Raw genomic sequence first — 18,957 nt, 5'->3', positions numbered from 1 at the left:
CAAAACAATATTATTGCAGTGGCAGGATCACACTAGACAGTTTTTTTTTGTTTTACTAAAGGAGTAGAGAATAATTTAAATGAGGTAGAAAACATACATAAAACATCATTTTTTTTTCACGGTTGTACAACACTGATACATGGATGGTTCCCAAACACAACTGATTAGACTATTGATTTTTTTCCCCCTCCCCTTTTTTCTTGGCAGAGGGACTTGGCGGTCTGGCTCCCTGCCAAGCATGAATAATTAGAAGTGAAGCACACATTTATGTGAGACTAAACAGTAAGAGATTGTATGTGTTTGGTGGATATTGGTGTGCTGATGAGCATCAGAGACTGCACAGTCCAGCAGGGTCGCATAACAGATCATGGCTGGAAAATTAGTGTGTATGAGCTGGTGGCTTTCATTGCAGTTCTGTTTATGAAGGCAGCACAGGGGAGTGTTGGCGCCAAGCGGGATATGTGGTCCAAAGACTTTGGGAATGCACATATCAAAGCCACAATGCCTCAAAAACGGTTTCAAGATATGATGAACAGGAGCGGATTTAGGAAATTTGGGGCCTTAGGCAAAGAAATGCATGGGGCCCCTTTGAATTGTGAAGACAACACATAACAGACCCATTATACAGATACAGAAATTTTAATAGAATAGATATACATTATTTTTTCTCCTTTTTTCCCTCTCTTATCCTTTTTCTTGTTGTTTTCCTCTATGTTTTCTTTTGTCCCTTTTTCTAGTAGACAACCCATGATCTGCTTATCTGTTCTCCATTTTTTATTTGAATGAAATAATAGCTGGAAGTAAATCTGCGCCCATCTCCATTTCTTGGCAAGATTCTGTTCTTCACCTGGAGCGGTCCTCTCAGTACTATTAAGCAGTGTGCATGATCAGACAGCTGATTGGCCAGAGCTGGGTCATCTTCAGGAAATCCACTGTGCTGACTGCTTACCAGCAGAGTGGATGATGCTGTACTCTCTCAGTCTGGTGGAACAACATCATTCTCAAAGCCTGGCTGGATAATCAGCCCCCAGGAACTTCGGGGCCCTAGGCAACTGCCTAGCTTCGCCTAATGGTAAATCCGCCCCTGATAATCAAATATCTGCGCTTCGACAACAAAGACACTCGTTTGGAACGTGTAAAAAAGGACACATTTGCTGCAATTTCAAACATCTGGCAACAATTTGTACAGAACTGTGTGTGTCCCACAGTCCAGGGCAACATATTAGTGTTGATGAGCAGTCATTTCCATCAAAGGTTCGTTGTCCCTTTCTGCAATACATTGCATCCAAGCCTGATAAAGTTGGAATTAAGTTTTGGATTGCAGTGGATCTGGACACAAAATACATGTGTAATGCTATCCCCTATTTGGGCAAAGATCCCTCCCGCCCCACAGGAGAAAGGCTGTCTGAGAACTTTGTTGTGAAACTGATGGAGCCATTTATGGACCAGGGCAGGACTGCAACTATGGAAAATTTGATGAACTTTGTTAGAGGTTTATGCAGGAAAAGGCAATACAAGAAGAAAAGATAAGACAGCATCGTGAGATGAAGAGACGTTCTCATCGTAAAACAACACAGTACCAGGTGCGCAATCTCTGCAACAGGAACCACAGCACTGAGCGTTGTGTGCACTGCACAAAGTATACCTGTCGCAAATGCAGGAAGGACTCACCTTGAGTATGTGGAAACTGCTAAATGGGACACTTGTAGCTTTATATGTAGTGCTTTTCCTTTGGTGAAATCAATGTTACTCCAATACTGAAGTAATACTGTTTGTTATTTTCTAAGCTGAAATGTTGAATGACATGAAAAGGCGAGACAAGACAAAATACAATTATTCTCTAAGTTGTTCTATCTTTCACGTAGTGAGCTTTGCAATATAAATGAGTCTGTTGGTGAATGGACAATATAAATAGGCTCTGCCTTGCCTTGTTGGAAAAGCATGGCTATGACCTGTTCTCAGCTCAGGAACTAGGACCCGTCACAGGTTATTTGCATTACAATAGACCCCTTGCATCTGACGTCACAGTCACGTGATCGGGGGTGCGCACCTCCATCTCGGTGGGCACGCTAGCGTGACAGCCCACCACTGCACTGGCACAGTTAACTTATTACTCGCATGGCCGGCGGAGCGATTGTTCAATATGGTGCAAACCTGTTGCATTGTTGGTTGCGGGAATCGTGCTGGGAGGGACAAAAAGTCGTTCTATAGGTTGCCTACCATAATAGACTGGCAGTGTGCTAACAACGGAACTGCGGGGTTTAAAAAGTTCACCGCTCACGATCTGTGCGGCGCGACGCTCGGACGCGACCGGACTGTACACACTGTACGTCGTGCCCCCTCTGGGACCGCTCGCTGTGGTGGCAGAGGCAGGCGAGTGACGGTGGGTGACAGGGACCCAGAGCAGGGGGTCGAGCCCAGCTCACGCACCGCACCGGCGGCCGCGCGGCACGGCAGGTCGCCCGGCCCGCCCCGCAAGCGGAGGCATGCCGAAACAGGCGGCCAGCGCGTCGCACGGACCGGAGCGCTTGCCCTCCCCAACCCCTCCGCGAGCCGACCGACGTTCGGGCCCCGCGGGTCCTGGGCCAGGGACGGAGAGGAGCGGAGGTCGCCCCCTCGTAGCTCTGCTTGAACAGCAGGATGCGCTCACGAAAACCTCACGACGGCCGACTGAACAATGTTAAACTCACCCTTCCACGGACAACTGCTACATCATTCAGGTAACAAACAGACAGTTCACGTATCCATCCGGCAGTGAACTGTTTGTGCGCTTCCAAACTCTTGTACGCCTTCATCTGATCGCCACTGTACGTTGGGGTGGGTGACAACACAAGGTAGTTCACCAGATCCGCATAGCAAATGGCCAATGGCAATGGCCAATCATCGGGATTGCTAGAAAAATCCATATCAGGAAGAGCCAAAGGGTCCGCATTACCGATCCTTGTACATTTAGCATAGTAAAATGCCTTATCAGAAGTCTGTAACTCATCCACATAAGGCTTGGATTGCATGTTGGTAAGGGTGCCTGCCAACCAATATGGCTGCCACGCAAGGGGATCTGGGTAACGGAGTCACGTGGTTGCAAGGGGTCTATAGGGACAGTTAGCAAGGTAGAGTGAATACACAAACCTGAAGAGAGGAGGGGGGCTTGCAAGAAAACTGAAATTCTCTGGGACTTCTACTGTTAAAGGTGCGTTTTCTTACGATGTCCCTTTGGCTAAATGAGTCACTGGAAATTAGGCTTTCAAAGGTAACAGAAAAGTGATCAGACAGGGCAACATCAGTTACATTGACGTTACAATCTTTAGACCTTTAGTGATGATTAAGTCTAATATGTATCCCTGTTTGTGTGTTGGCTGTTTAACATGTTGGGTTAAACCAAAGCTTCTAAGTGTGTCACACAGTTCTTTTGCACTTCTGTCTTCAGGATTGTCAACGTGAAAGTTGAAGTCTTCCACAATAATTAAACAGTCATAATCAACACATATCACAGACAAGAGGTCACTAAAATCCTTAAAAAAGTTTGATGTGGACTTAGGAGGCCTGTACACATTCAGAAACATAGTTCGTACCGGGCTCTTTACCTGGAGAGCCAAATGTTCAAAAGAGTCAAATTTTCCCAAAAACACCTTTTTACACTTTAGTGAATCATTAAACAATGTTGCTACTCCGCCACATTTCCTTTGCTGTCTGCTCTCACAAAGAAAATTGTAGTTTGGAGGTGTCGACTCCATCAGTATAGCTGCTACACTAAATTCATGCAGCCATGTTTCTGTTAAAAACATAACATCAAGATTATTGTCAATAATGAAGTCATTAATTAAAAGGGATTTTCCTGACAGAGATCTAATATTTAATAAACCCAGTTTATATGACTTAGTGGTTGATGATGTCTCTGTGACAGGTTGCATCTGACAGTTTATGACTTTTAAGTATTTGTTCCTGTTTATCCTTTTGTTTTTCTTATTTCTGCCACGTATTATCACAGATATTCCATAATCTCCAGCAAAAGGCCCAGGCTGATGCTGGGAACTGTCATGTCTGATAAACATGTGGCCAGGGCCCAATCTGTATCACAGCGAAGTAATTTGGAGTTCCTCAGTACCAGAGTGTTCTGTGATACGCAGAGGAGGAGGATCTGAGGCTCTGAGGCCTTTGGAAAATCCTGGTTTATTCACAGCAGAATGGCTGTGGAGAGGATGTCATCTGTAGGCCAATCTTAAATACTTTGTTCATGTTGTGAGAAAATTCCAGAAAAGGAACTAAGGTTAGACTTAGACTGACCTAAAACATTAATGAGCCTATCAGTGAGTTGCTAATATTTAAGCAGATACTGTTGACGTGGTTTAGTTTTGACTCAGCTTTTGTTTACTATTAGTTTTCAGTTTTTCCTCTTTGTTTGGGTTCTAGTTATGATTTGACTTTATTTATTGTTAGTTTTTAGTTTCCTCCTCCCCTTCTCACTCAGCCTTCACTTCACTCCCCTTGCAGTCAGTCACACCTGTTGGTAGTTAGTCAATCATCAGTCAGACTCATCTCACCTGCCAGCTTCCTTATTTAAGCCTCCCTTTGTTTCACTCTAGTGCCGGTGTGTCATCATTCAACACCTACTCCTCACCTGTCTGCCTGGTTTGCACATTCTGACCATTTGTTTTCTACCTTGGTGTTTTGATTTGTATCGCTGCTGGCTTCTGGATCCACCTGTCTCCCCTCTGCATCTCAGGCTTAGTTTCTGTACCGTGGTAACTCAATCTGCAAGTATCCACCCTGTCCTGCTATTAATCCCACTGCTACTCTGGCCTTCAAGAACTCATTCCCTGCCGTGCTGAAGGGCCTGCTGCTGAGCTCTGGTTAGCTCTCTGCCGAGCTGCGGTCTCTGTTGCCTACTCCTTTATGGACTATTACTCCGCTCTGTACCTGCCAGTCATCTCCTGCATCCTTCATCTCCACCTGGTTACAGACTCTGGTTCATCATGTCATCAGTATTCACTGCTTGCAATAAACTCTCTTAAAACCAGCTCTGTGTGTGCGTGCTGTGTCCGGGTTCATCCAAAAACAAATCTTGACAACTGTTTGATCATGCCAATTGGCATCTTTACAACTCATTGTTGCAGATATAGGAGCTTTACTGACCTTTTAAAACCCTTTCAAACATCACTGTCTTAGTCTTTGGGATGATTTGTCAGGGTTGTACTTAATTGTGTTTGCCTCTGCTATTTGGCCAAAGGCTGCTTTTTGGCATCCAAAACTTTTCCTCTTCGTTTGCAAAATGAAAATACATCTGAATAGCACTTTTACATTTTTGAATAAAGTGGTTTGCAAAGGCTGTTCTCTGGATTTACTTTCCATGTTAACAAATTTACTTTCATGTGTTAACAGCTCGTTGTGGTATATTTCTTAAAAAAATTGTATCTTAGAAGAATGCATTTTTTTCACTATCATTTATATCAAAATAATGATTTAGGTAATGGGATCCTGGTGGTAGGTTGTGGATGGATGGAGCACGGCGAGGATCAGGGTTCCAGGACCAAGGTGATGGAGGTTTGAGATTCAGATGGAAGTTGGACAGAGTGTTGAAGAGCAGGGAGGTGGATCAAGTGATGTTGGTGCCGGAGTGGATGACCTTGCAGTCACACACACCGGAATCATGACTTTACTCATTATTCTTCATGATGTCTAAAGATCTTGAAAAGCATTTATTTGGCATTTGGTTTGTTTTTCACTCCAGTCAATCATCCTCTGCCTTCCTCTTATAACAGAAATCTACCCTCGACCTATGCAATATTCAGGTATACTGAAGCTCCTAAAGTTGAGGGAGGAACAGGAGTTGTTTCTGCACATAACAAACAACTTACCAAAGAGTCAATTTTAAAATACATGTTAAGATAATTGTTTCTATATTTATGTAATTGGTGAACATATTAAATACTATAGATAGACATGAAATATTTGACCAGAAAGGTGATTCCCAAAGAGCTATAGGATACTAAAGTTTAAAACATGGCAAACATCAGATAAAGGCCAAGGAAGCTTGGATATTTTCCTGGTGGCTATTTTTGTATATAAAAACCTATTTTCAATGTGAAAATAAGATTTCACATTTAAGTGTAACGTTCCTGGCACTGGGGCTGTTAATTGCTGTCACCTGTTCCGGCTCCACCTCTCCAGTATAAAGGTCTCCTGCCTTTCAGCCTCCAGTGCCAGAACGTCTCGAGCCAACCCGGTGAGAACTTCCAGCCTTCTGAATTAACCTGTCTGTCAGTCTGAAGCCCGACCTGTTTTTGCCCCGTTTTTTGAGCCAGCTCTGCCCTTTTCGGATCCTGTTTGCCCGCCCTGAGTTCTGCCTGTCAGTCTCCGGATTTGGATTGCTCACCCGTGTACCGACCTTCAGCCTGTGAGTACCTGAGATTGCCTGTCCCCCTAAACTGTCTGTTCTTTGGATTCTGACCCGGACCTGGACCTGGAAACCCCTTTCGGATTTGCCCTTGGAAACCTCTGCCTAGTCAATCGCCCTCACGATATCGGACCCGGACTGGACTCGGACAAACGACCTTGGATAATCCCGCACGGACTCTGCCGCCCCCAGGGGCCTGAAGAAACACCGACAAGCCCACCCCCCACCAGGTTAGTGATCCAGCTTCTAGTCCACCTTTCTATCTGGCTCCGCTGATCACTAACCTGACGTCTCGTCTCCAGGAGCTGCCAGCCGCCGAGCGTGAGCCGCACGCAGCAAGGGCCGTGCAACCCCTTCTTTTAATAAAATATCAAAGCGTCACTGACCTGTTTTCGGGTTGTCTTTGGGTCCATCCAAATTCATAACAGTACGTTCTGGCCAAAGTAAAATGGATCCTTCACCCGAGGCTCAGTGGCGCGCCGGGGTTGAGAAATCGATTTCAGAGCTAGAAACCGGTGTGTCGGAGATTCTCAGTCATCTCCGCAACCCGATCAACCCGTCCCCGCCACTTCCGCAAACAGCTCCTCCGAGCGGCCCGTCACTTCCGGTTACGTCGTCCGTACCTGAGCCGCGTCTCACCCCGCCAGGCTCTTTTAGCGGCAATCCGGAGCATTGCCGGGCTTTTTTGACACAATGTGAAATTCACTTCGAGCTGCAACCGTCCTCCTTCCCTTCTGAACGGTCAAAGGTGGCCTATGTAATCTCTCTGTTGGCCGGTAAAGCCAGGTTATGGGGCACCTCCGAGTGGCAAAATGATGCACGTATTTGCCACTCGTATCATGACTTCTCTAGAGAACTGACTCGAGTTTTCAGCCCCGTGCTGCCCTGCAGGGAGTCCTCTAGGGGGCTCTTATCCTTGAGACAGGGGGACAGGTCCGTCTCAGACTACATTATTGATTTTCATTTACTGGCAGCAGAGAGTTTATGGAATGAGTTCGCCCTCATGGATGTTTTTATTCACGGTCTTAATGATAAGATCAAGGATGAACTAGCCACCCGGGAGTATCCCAGATCTTTAAAACAGCTTGAGGAGCTGGTCACACGGGTGGATCTCCGCCTCCTGGAGCGAAGAAGGGAGCGTCGCTCAGTCTCAACTACTCACCCTCGTTTTTCTGCTGCCCCCTCTGTTTCATCATCTGCTCCTCCTAAGCTCCCAGAACCAGAGCCGATGCAGATTGGAAAGGCGGGGCTCTCCAAGGAGGAGCACCAGCGCAGACAACAGTTGGGCCTCTGCCTTTACTGTGGAGGAACTGGTCACCGAGCCCGTTCCTGTCCGGTAAAAGACCAAGCTCAGTAGGGGGTAAGGGGTCCCTGCTGAGCTACACCAGACTCTCTATCCCCTCCGACCGGTTACTTCCGGCCACCCTAACCACTCCTACTAAGTCCCACAGGGTATCCGTTTTCATCGATTCTGGAGCGGACACTGAGTTCATGGATGAGGCGTTGGCCAGGAAATTGAACATCCCTCTGCTTCAAGGCTCCTCCCCCCCGCAGCGTGCTTGCCCTGGATGGCCACGAACTGAACCACTCCCGCCTCATCACAGAACCTGTGGAACTGACTATGGGAGGTAATCACAGAGAAAAGTTGGTTTTCATGATTATCGACTCCCCGCAGGTCCTAGTGATTTTGGGCGCGACATGGCTCCGAAGACACAACCCTCAGATTGACTGGCGACGGGTAGAAGTTACGGGCTGGGCGGGCTCCTGTTCTGAATCGTGTTTGCTTTCTGCTCAGCCACCCATTTCTCCTGAGGGTAAGGATGCTGATTACTACCCTGATTTGTCCAAGGTTCCTTCCTGTTACCATGATTTGAAGGAGGTTTTTAACAAGGCCAAAGCCACGAGCCTTCCTCCTCATCGTCCCTTTGACTGCGCCATTGATTTATTACCCGGCGCCGTTCCGCCCAGAGGGCGTCTGTACTCGTTATCACCGCCTGAGTCCCAAGCCATGCAGGACTACATTAATGAGTCCCTAAGGGCCGGCATCATTCGCCCCTCCTCATCTCCTGCAGGGGCGGGGGTTTTTTTTGTCGGAAAGAAGGATGGCTCCCTTCGCCCTTGCATTGACTATAGGGGACTCAATAGCATTTCGGTTAAAAACCGATACCCCATCCCATTAATGAACACTGCGTTTGACCAGGTCCAAGCAGCAAAGGTGTTTACTAAGCTGGACCTACGCAATGCCTATCATTTGGTCCGCATAAAGGAAGGAGATGAGTGGAAGACCGCTTTTAACACACCAACGGGCCATTATGAATATTTGGTGATGCCCTTTGGCCTAACCAATGCCCCAGCGGTTTTCCAGAACTTGGTGAATGATGTTCTGAGGGATATGATTGGCCGTTTCGTGTTTGTCTACCTAGATGATATCCTCATTTATTCTGAAGATCTAACTCTCCACAAACAACATGTCCGCTCAGTTCTCCTCCGGCTTCTCCAGAACCAGCTTTATGTTAAAGCTGAGAAATGTGAGTTTCACTCATCATCAACCTCCTTCCTCGGCTTCATCCTATCCCCCGGTCAGATTTCAATGGACCCGGCCAAGGTCCGGGCCGTCACAGAATGGCCTACGCCTGTAGATCGAAAGCAGCTCCAGAGGTTCCTGGGGTTCTCCAATTTCTACAGGAGGTTCATTCGAAATTTCAGCCAAGTTGCTTCCCCACTTCACGCACTCACCTCCAGCAAGACTAGGTTTGTTTGGAACGAGCGGGCTGACCAGGCCTTCAAGCGCTTAAAAGGCCTTTTCACCTCTGCCCCGGTGCTTGTTTCTCCTGACCCTGAGAGGCAGTTTATTGTGGAGGTGGATGCTTCAAGTTCCGGGGTTGGAGCGGTCCTCAGCCAAGAGTCCACTGACGGCCGTATTCACCCCTGTGCCTTTTTTCCCCGTAGGCTGTCTAAGGCTGAGCAGAACTATGATGTGGGTAATCGTGAACTTTTGGCTGTAAAGTTAGCTCTCGAGGAATGGAGGCACTGGCTCGAGGGCTCCAAGCTCCCGTTTTTGGTCTGGACTGACCACCGCAACCTAGAATACTTAAAGACTGCCAAGAGGCTCAACCCCAGACAGGCCAGGTGGGCGTTGTTTTTTGGCCGTTTTGATTTCACCCTCTCCTACAGACCCGGTTCCAAGAATGGCAAGCCCGATGCTCTGTCCCGGGTGTTCGAGTCCTCAGAGAAGGACCTAGACCAAGAACGGGGGTTCATCTTACCCGACACGGTAAGGTGTGCTGTCTCCCGCCTCGGGCTAGAGAGGGAGGTAAGGGAGTCTCTTGGGTCTGCTCAGATACCCAAGGCCTGCCCCAAGGACAGGTTATTCGTTCCCCATCACCTCAGACCTAAAGTCATCGACTTTTGCCACAGCTCCCGCTTATATGGTCACCCCGGCATCAGTAAGACCCTGAAGCTCATCCGCTCCCAGTTTTGGTGGCCTTCCCTGACCACAGATGTCAGCCAGTTTGTCTCCGCCTGCTCACCCTGCAACCAGGCTAAGGCATCCCGTCGTCCCCCAGCAGGTCTGCTCCGTCCCCTGCCTGTTCCTTCCCGGCCTTGGTCCAGTCTTTCGATGGACTTTGTTACTGGCCTCCCGCTCTCTGACGGCTACACTGTTATCCTCACCATTGTAGACCGTTTTTCAAAGATGGTGCATTTGGTCCCTTTACCTAAGCTCCCCTCAGCCAAGGAGATGGGACTGATACTAGCCAAGGAGGTGTTCAGGCTCCACGGTCTGCCTTCCGATATTGTTTCAGACAGGGGTCCACAATTTGTGGCCCGTTATTGGCAGGAGTTCTGCGCCATGCTTGGCATCTCTGTAAACCTCTCCTCAGGCTTCCACCCTCAAACAGATGGCCAATCAGAGAGAATGAACCAAGAGGTTGAGACCAAGATTCGCCTCTTCTGCCAGTCTGACCCCTCTAAATGGGCCCGAGATTTACCCTGGGTGGAGCACGCCATTAATGCCACACCATCCTCCTCCACTGGCCTTTCCCCATTCTACGTGGTTTATGGCTTCCAGCCGCCAGTATTTGCCACTGAAGAGGTGAGGTCCAGGGTCCCGTCTGCTCGTCTCTCGGCCATAAGGTGCCAACGCGCCTGGAGGAGGGCCAAGAAGGCCATTCTTGCTGCCTCCAGTAATCAGGCCCGCGCAGCCAACCGTCGACGGAGTCCTGCCCCTCAGTACCAGGTTGGTGACAGGGTTTGGCTGTCCACTAAAGACCTCCCCCTGAAGGTCGACAGTAAAAAACTGGCACCCCGGTTTATCGGCCCTTTCACCATCACCAAGGTGGTTAATCCTGTGGCGGTTCGCCTCCGTTTGCCTCCGGCCATGAAGGTCCATCCCACGTTCCATGTTTCCCGGGTCAAGCCGGTCAAGACCTCCAGCATGCTTCCCGCCTCCACGCCCCTACCTCCCACCCGGCTTGTTGATGGCTCTCCGCCTTCACAGTAAAGAGGATTCTGAAGTCTCGCATATGGGGTCGGGGTACCCAGTACCTCATTGATTGGGAGGGTTACGGGCCGGAGGAACGCCAGTGGGTTCCCTCCCGCAACATCCTGGACAAGTCTCTAATTAGCGACTTCCACAGGGCCCGTCCGGACCAGCCCAGGGCGCCTGGAATTCGCCCTTGAGGGGGGGGGCTCTGTAACGTTCCTGGCACTGGGGCTGTTAATTGCTGTCACCTGTTCCGGCTCCACCTCTCCAGTATAAAGGTCTCCTGCCTTTCAGCCTCCAGTGCCAGAACGTCTCGAGCCAACCCGGTGAGAACTTCCAGCCTTCTGAATTAACCTGTCTGTCAGTCTGAAGCCCGACCTGTTTTTGCCCCGTTTTTTGAGCCAGCTCTGCCCTTTTCGGATCCTGTTTGCCCGCCCTGAGTTCTGCCTGTCAGTCTCCGGATTTGGATTGCTCACCCGTGTACCGACCTTCAGCCTGTGAGTACCTGAGATTGCCTGTCCCCCTAAACTGTCTGTTCTTTGGATTCTGACCCGGACCTGGACCTGGAAACCCCTTTCGGATTTGCCCTTGGAAACCTCTGCCTAGTCAATCGCCCTCACGATATCGGACCCGGACTGGACTCGGACAAACGACCTTGGATAATCCCGCACGGACTCTGCCGCCCCCAGGGGCCTGAAGAAACACCGACAAGCCCACCCCCCACCAGGTTAGTGATCCAGCTTCTAGTCCACCTTTCTATCTGGCTCCGCTGATCACTAACCTGACGTCTCGTCTCCAGGAGCTGCCAGCCGCCGAGCGTGAGCCGCACGCAGCAAGGGCCGTGCAACCCCTTCTTTTAATAAAATATCAAAGCGTCACTGACCTGTTTTCGGGTTGTCTTTGGGTCCATCCAAATTCATAACAGTACGTTCTGGCCAAAGTAAAATGGATCCTTCACCCGAGGCTCAGTGGCGCGCCGGGGTTGAGAAATCGATTTCAGAGCTAGAAACCGGTGTGTCGGAGATTCTCAGTCATCTCCGCAACCCGATCAACCCGTCCCCGCCACTTCCGCAAACAGCTCCTCCGAGCGGCCCGTCACTTCCGGTTACGTCGTCCGTACCTGAGCCGCGTCTCACCCCGCCAGGCTCTTTTAGCGGCGATCCGGAGCATTGCCGGGCTTTTTTGACACAATGTGAAATTCACTTCGAGCTGCAACCGTCCTCCTTCCCTTCTGAACGGTCAAAGGTGGCCTATGTAATCTCTCTGTTGGCCGGTAAAGCCAGGTTATGGGGCACCTCCGAGTGGCAAAATGATGCACGTATTTGCCACTCGTATCATGACTTCTCTAGAGAACTGACTCGAGTTTTCAGCCCCGTGCTGCCCTGCAGGGAGTCCTCTAGGGGGCTCTTATCCTTGAGACAGGGGGACAGGTCCGTCTCAGACTACATTATTGATTTTCATTTACTGGCAGCAGAGAGTTTATGGAATGAGTTCGCCCTCATGGATGTTTTTATTCACGGTCTTAATGATAAGATCAAGGATGAACTAGCCACCCGGGAGTATCCCAGATCTTTAAAACAGCTTGAGGAGCTGGTCACACGGGTGGATCTCCGCCTCCTGGAGCGAAGAAGGGAGCGTCGCTCAGTCTCAACTACTCACCCTCGTTTTTCTGCTGCCCCCTCTGTTTCATCATCTGCTCCTCCTAAGCTCCCAGAACCAGAGCCGATGCAGATTGGAAAGGCGGGGCTCTCCAAGGAGGAGCACCAGCGCAGACAACAGTTGGGCCTCTGCCTTTACTGTGGAGGAACTGGTCACCGAGCCCGTTCCTGTCCGGTAAAAGACCAAGCTCAGTAGGGGGTAAGGGGTCCCTGCTGAGCTACACCAGACTCTCTATCCCCTCCGACCGGTTACTTCCGGCCACCCTAACCACTCCTACTAAGTCCCACAGGGTATCCGTTTTCATCGATTCTGGAGCGGACACTGAGTTCATGGATGAGGCGTTGGCCAGGAAATTGAACATCCCTCTGCTTCAAGGCTCCTCCCCCCCGCAGCGTGCTTGCCCTGGATGGCCACGAACTGAACCACTCCCGCCTCATCACAGAACCTGTGGAACTGACTATGGGAGGTAATCACAGAGAAAAGTTGGTTTTCATGATTATCGACTCCCCGCAGGTCCTAGTGATTTTGGGCGCGACATGGCTCCGAAGACACAACCCTCAGATTGACTGGCGACGGGTAGAAGTTACGGGCTGGGCGGGCTCCTGTTCTGAATCGTGTTTGCTTTCTGCTCAGCCACCCATTTCTCCTGAGGGTAAGGATGCTGATTACTACCCTGATTTGTCCAAGGTTCCTTCCTGTTACCATGATTTGAAGGAGGTTTTTAACAAGGCCAAAGCCACGAGCCTTCCTCCTCATCGTCCCTTTGACTGCGCCATTGATTTATTACCCGGCGCCGTTCCGCCCAGAGGGCGTCTGTACTCGTTATCACCGCCTGAGTCCCAAGCCATGCAGGACTACATTAATGAGTCCCTAAGGGCCGGCATCATTCGCCCCTCCTCATCTCCTGCAGGGGCGGGGGTTTTTTTTGTCGGAAAGAAGGATGGCTCCCTTCGCCCTTGCATTGACTATAGGGGACTCAATAGCATTTCGGTTAAAAACCGATACCCCATCCCATTAATGAACACTGCGTTTGACCAGGTCCAAGCAGCAAAGGTGTTTACTAAGCTGGACCTACGCAATGCCTATCATTTGGTCCGCATAAAGGAAGGAGATGAGTGGAAGACCGCTTTTAACACACCAACGGGCCATTATGAATATTTGGTGATGCCCTTTGGCCTAACCAATGCCCCAGCGGTTTTCCAGAACTTGGTGAATGATGTTCTGAGGGATATGATTGGCCGTTTCGTGTTTGTCTACCTAGATGATATCCTCATTTATTCTGAAGATCTAACTCTCCACAAACAACATGTCCGCTCAGTTCTCCTCCGGCTTCTCCAGAACCAGCTTTATGTTAAAGCTGAGAAATGTGAGTTTCACTCATCATCAACCTCCTTCCTCGGCTTCATCCTATCCCCCGGTCAGATTTCAATGGACCCGGCCAAGGTCCGGGCCGTCACAGAATGGCCTACGCCTGTAGATCGAAAGCAGCTCCAGAGGTTCCTGGGGTTCTCCAATTTCTACAGGAGGTTCATTCGAAATTTCAGCCAAGTTGCTTCCCCACTTCACGCACTCACCTCCAGCAAGACTAGGTTTGTTTGGAACGAGCGGGCTGACCAGGCCTTCAAGCGCTTAAAAGGCCTTTTCACCTCTGCCCCGGTGCTTGTTTCTCCTGACCCTGAGAGGCAGTTTATTGTGGAGGTGGATGCTTCAAGTTCCGGGGTTGGAGCGGTCCTCAGCCAAGAGTCCACTGACGGCCGTATTCACCCCTGTGCCTTTTTTCCCCGTAGGCTGTCTAAGGCTGAGCAGAACTATGATGTGGGTAATCGTGAACTTTTGGCTGTAAAGTTAGCTCTCGAGGAATGGAGGCACTGGCTCGAGGGCTCCAAGCTCCCGTTTTTGGTCTGGACTGACCACCGCAACCTAGAATACTTAAAGACTGCCAAGAGGCTCAACCCCAGACAGGCCAGGTGGGCGTTGTTTTTTGGCCGTTTTGATTTCACCCTCTCCTACAGACCCGGTTCCAAGAATGGCAAGCCCGATGCTCTGTCCCGGGTGTTCGAGTCCTCAGAGAAGGACCTAGACCAAGAACGGGGGTTCATCTTACCCGACACGGTAAGGTGTGCTGTCTCCCGCCTCGGGCTAGAGAGGGAGGTAAGGGAGTCTCTTGGGTCTGCTCAGATACCCAAGGCCTGCCCCAAGGACAGGTTATTCGTTCCCCATCACCTCAGACCTAAAGTCATCGACTTTTGCCACAGCTCCCGCTTATATGGTCACCCCGGCATCAGTAAGACCCTGAAGCTCATCCGCTCCCAGTTTTGGTGGCCTTCCCTGACCACAGATGTCAGCCAGTTTGTCTCCGCCTGCTCACCCTGCAACCAGGCTAAGGCATCCCGTCGTCCCCCAGCAGGTCTGCTCCGTCCCCTGCCTGTTCCTTCCCGGCCTTGGTCCAGTCTTTCGATGGACTTTGTTACTGGCCTCCCGCTCTCTGACGGCTACACTGTTATCCTCACCATTGTAGACCGTTTTTCAAAGATGGTGCATTTGGTCCCTTTACCTAAGCTCCCCTCAGCCAAGGAGATGGGACTGATACTAGCCAAGGAGGTGTTCAGGCTCCACGGTCTGCCTTCCGATATTGTTTCAGACAGGGGTCCACAATTTGTGGCCCGTTATTGGCAGGAGTTCTGCGCCATGCTTGGCATCTCTGTAAACCTCTCCTCAGGCTTCCACCCTCAAACAGATGGCCAATCAGAGAGAATGAACCAAGAGGTTGAGACCAAGATTCGCCTCTTCTGCCAGTCTGACCCCTCTAAATGGGCCCGAGATTTACCCTGGGTGGAGCACGCCATTAATGCCACACCATCCTCCTCCACTGGCCTTTCCCCATTCTACGTGGTTTATGGCTTCCAGCCGCCAGTATTTGCCACTGAAGAGGTGAGGTCCAGGGTCCCGTCTGCTCGTCTCTCGGCCATAAGGTGCCAACGCGCCTGGAGGAGGGCCAAGAAGGCCATTCTTGCTGCCTCCAGTAATCAGGCCCGCGCAGCCAACCGTCGACGGAGTCCTGCCCCTCAGTACCAGGTTGGTGACAGGGTTTGGCTGTCCACTAAAGACCTCCCCCTGAAGGTCGACAGTAAAAAACTGGCACCCCGGTTTATCGGCCCTTTCACCATCACCAAGGTGGTTAATCCTGTGGCGGTTCGCCTCCGTTTGCCTCCGGCCATGAAGGTCCATCCCACGTTCCATGTTTCCCGGGTCAAGCCGGTCAAGACCTCCAGCATGCTTCCCGCCTCCACGCCCCTACCTCCCACCCGGCTTGTTGATGGCTCTCCGCCTTCACAGTAAAGAGGATTCTGAAGTCTCGCATATGGGGTCGGGGTACCCAGTACCTCATTGATTGGGAGGGTTACGGGCCGGAGGAACGCCAGTGGGTTCCCTCCCGCAACATCCTGGACAAGTCTCTAATTAGCGACTTCCACAGGGCCCGTCCGGACCAGCCCAGGGCGCCTGGAATTCGCCCTTGAGGGGGGGGGCTCTGTAACGTTCCTGGCACTGGGGCTGTTAATTGCTGTCACCTGTTCCGGCTCCACCTCTCCAGTATAAAGGTCTCCTGCCTTTCAGCCTCCAGTGCCAGAACGTCTCGAGCCAACCCGGTGAGAACTTCCAGCCTTCTGAATTAACCTGTCTGTCAGTCTGAAGCCCGACCTGTTTTTGCCCCGTTTTTTGAGCCAGCTCTGCCCTTTTCGGATCCTGTTTGCCCGCCCTGAGTTCTGCCTGTCAGTCTCCGGATTTGGATTGCTCACCCGTGTACCGACCTTCAGCCTGTGAGTACCTGAGATTGCCTGTCCCCCTAAACTGTCTGTTCTTTGGATTCTGACCCGGACCTGGACCTGGAAACCCCTTTCGGATTTGCCCTTGGAAACCTCTGCCTAGTCAATCGCCCTCACGATATCGGACCCGGACTGGACTCGGACAAACGACCTTGGATAATCCCGCACGGACTCTGCCGCCCCCAGGGGCCTGAAGAAACACCGACAAGCCCACCCCCCACCAGGTTAGTGATCCAGCTTCTAGTCCACCTTTCTATCTGGCTCCGCTGATCACTAACCTGACGTCTCGTCTCCAGGAGCTGCCAGCCGCCGAGCGTGAGCCGCACGCAGCAAGGGCCGTGCAACCCCTTCTTTTAATAAAATATCAAAGCGTCACTGACCTGTTTTCGGGTTGTCTTTCGGGTCCATCCAAATTCATAACATTAAGTTTACACTTTTTTTTCAATGTGATGCTTTGTATTTTTATGTTCCTCTAGTTAAATATCTTTTAGTTAATTTTTTGCATCGATGCTGCATAATATGCTGTTATGGTCAGGTACAAGACCTACATTAAATGAATGCTCATATCCTAAATCTTAAAACCCTTAAAAATACTTTTGCACCTCAATTTGTTTTTGTTTACAGGCAAGATATACAGCAAAGTCAAAACAATTAGTTCCTATTGTTTGTATTAAATAAACTTAAGGGAGTGACTGAGAGAGGGTGGAATTATGGAGATTTTCCTTCTTATATATATATATATATATATATATATATATATATATATATATATATATATATAAAGTTGAGTAGGTCCTTTGGATAGGTTCTTCTTTATCAAAACTGGAATATTTAAAATTTCCTGCTAGATTATGTTAGCTAGTTTATGTATCTGTAGCACTTTGGAAAAAAGAATCATCCAGGCTACCTCTCAAGCTCTTTAGTCTTTAATCTTTCTCTACAACAATCTGTTGGTAATGCTTCATGTGGTTGACATATCATGTAAACCTAACAGGAGGGACTTGGCTTCCTTCCACACATGGCCATCCATCAAACACTTGCTGGGTTCAAACAGCATGATTTTTCATGTTTTGAAAGCACCCAAGGTGATTTTCAACAACAGAACGTGTCTGTAATGGTTAGACTCAACACTAGCATGGAGATTACCTCTGCCCACCCCCATCCGAGCAGAATGAGAAACCAGAGAGGTGATTACTCACTGGGCACTCAGAATCACCGCTGCTCACACATAACCCCAATGCCCACACACACTGGATAACCTTGGCTAAAGGGTTTGTCAATCACACAGGAATCTCTTGCTACACTTGGATGAGCATTGAACGTCAGATGGCAGAGCACCTCTCCAGAGCAGCTGCTGTGCATCCTCAAGGGTAGAAATGCCCAGCAGCTCATAATAAAAAGCCACACAGATGTTGCTTTTCCTTCCCTCCATCTTTAACTAGGTTTCAACGTACTTTACTTTATCAACTTTCACCTCATACCTTTTTGGATTCCTGTTGATTTTTGTTCTTATTTGGCTGCAAATACCAACTTTTGATGAGCATACAGAGGCCTGGATTCCCAGTATGATATTTTTAGAGATTTACAGCAGAGAAACCAAGGCAAGGCAACACAAGTCTATTTGTATTGCACATTTCAGTAACAAGACAATTCAAAGTGCTGTACATGAACAGAGCAATCAAAAGAAAACATACAGAGGAAAACACATTGCAGTGGGATAGTAGCAGTAGGTTAACATATTAGATATACAAACTTCAATATTAACATTCAAAGCCAACTCTAAACAAATAGGTTTTTAACCTTAATTTATAGGTTTCAGCACTTTTACAGTCTTCGGGGAGTTTGTTCTTGATAAGTGGAACTGAATGCTGCTTCTCTATGCCTGGTTCTGGAGATGCAGAGTAGACTTAATCCAGAAGACCTGAGTGGTTTTGAGAATTGATATCCAACAACAAGTCTATAATGTATTTTGGTGTTAGCTAATTGAGTCATTTATAGAGTAACATACCTATTTGTCTATTCTCTGAGGTACAGGGAGCTAGTGTAAGGACTATAGATTAGTTTTTCAAGATCCTGCTAAGACATTAGTCATTTAATCCTGGAAATGTTCTTCAGGTGATAGAAGGCCAACTTTGTAGTTTTCTTTAAATGCCTCTGAAGGTTAAGGTCTTAGTCTATCACTACACCAAGATTTCGGTACTGATCAGTATTTACTAGCTACAGCAACTGGAGCTGTGTGCTAACTTTTGATCACTTCTCTATTGGTCCAAAAATTAATGATTCAGTTTTTTTGATTTCTTCACCTGGTGACATGGTGATGTAGAGCTGTATGTCATCTGCATAGTTATGGTAACTTATATTGTTGTTTATTTATGAACTGAGCTAGAGGGAGTATACAGGCACTTCATAGGAGGGGACCAAAGATGGACCCTTGGGGAACTACGCATGTGATTTTTGTGGTCTCTGATGGAAAGTTACCTACTGATCTAATAGAAAGAGTGATGAACTGTGTTGAATGCTGCACTCAGATCCAATAATACTAGCACTGTGGTTCCTTTCACAGTCTGTATTTATATGGTTGTCACTGAACACCTTGA

General features: G+C 49.0%; 3 long non-coding RNA genes across 3 annotated transcripts; all 3 read left to right on the top strand.

The window, feature by feature from the left end:
• Positions 1-6,113: 6,113 nt before the first annotated feature.
• LOC118564716 lies at positions 6,114-6,775 on the top strand. Its single transcript, XR_004932001.1, has 2 exons — positions 6,114-6,624; positions 6,697-6,775. It is a non-coding gene; the product is annotated as an uncharacterized LOC118564716 (long non-coding RNA).
• Positions 6,776-10,933: 4,158 nt separating this feature from the next.
• Positions 10,934-11,755, top strand: LOC118564715. Its single transcript, XR_004932000.1, has 2 exons — positions 10,934-11,604; positions 11,677-11,755. It is a non-coding gene; the product is annotated as an uncharacterized LOC118564715 (long non-coding RNA).
• Positions 11,756-15,913: 4,158 nt separating this feature from the next.
• Positions 15,914-16,735, top strand: LOC110368870. The gene is made up of 2 exons (XR_002428490.2): positions 15,914-16,584; positions 16,657-16,735. It is a non-coding gene; the product is annotated as an uncharacterized LOC110368870 (long non-coding RNA).
• Positions 16,736-18,957: the final 2,222 nt, after the last annotated feature.

This window comes from Fundulus heteroclitus, chromosome 12 (genome assembly GCF_011125445.2).
Source record: "Fundulus heteroclitus isolate FHET01 chromosome 12, MU-UCD_Fhet_4.1, whole genome shotgun sequence".
NCBI lineage: Eukaryota > Metazoa > Chordata > Actinopteri > Cyprinodontiformes > Fundulidae > Fundulus > Fundulus heteroclitus.
This window is presented reverse-complemented; position numbering and strand designations above follow the sequence as displayed.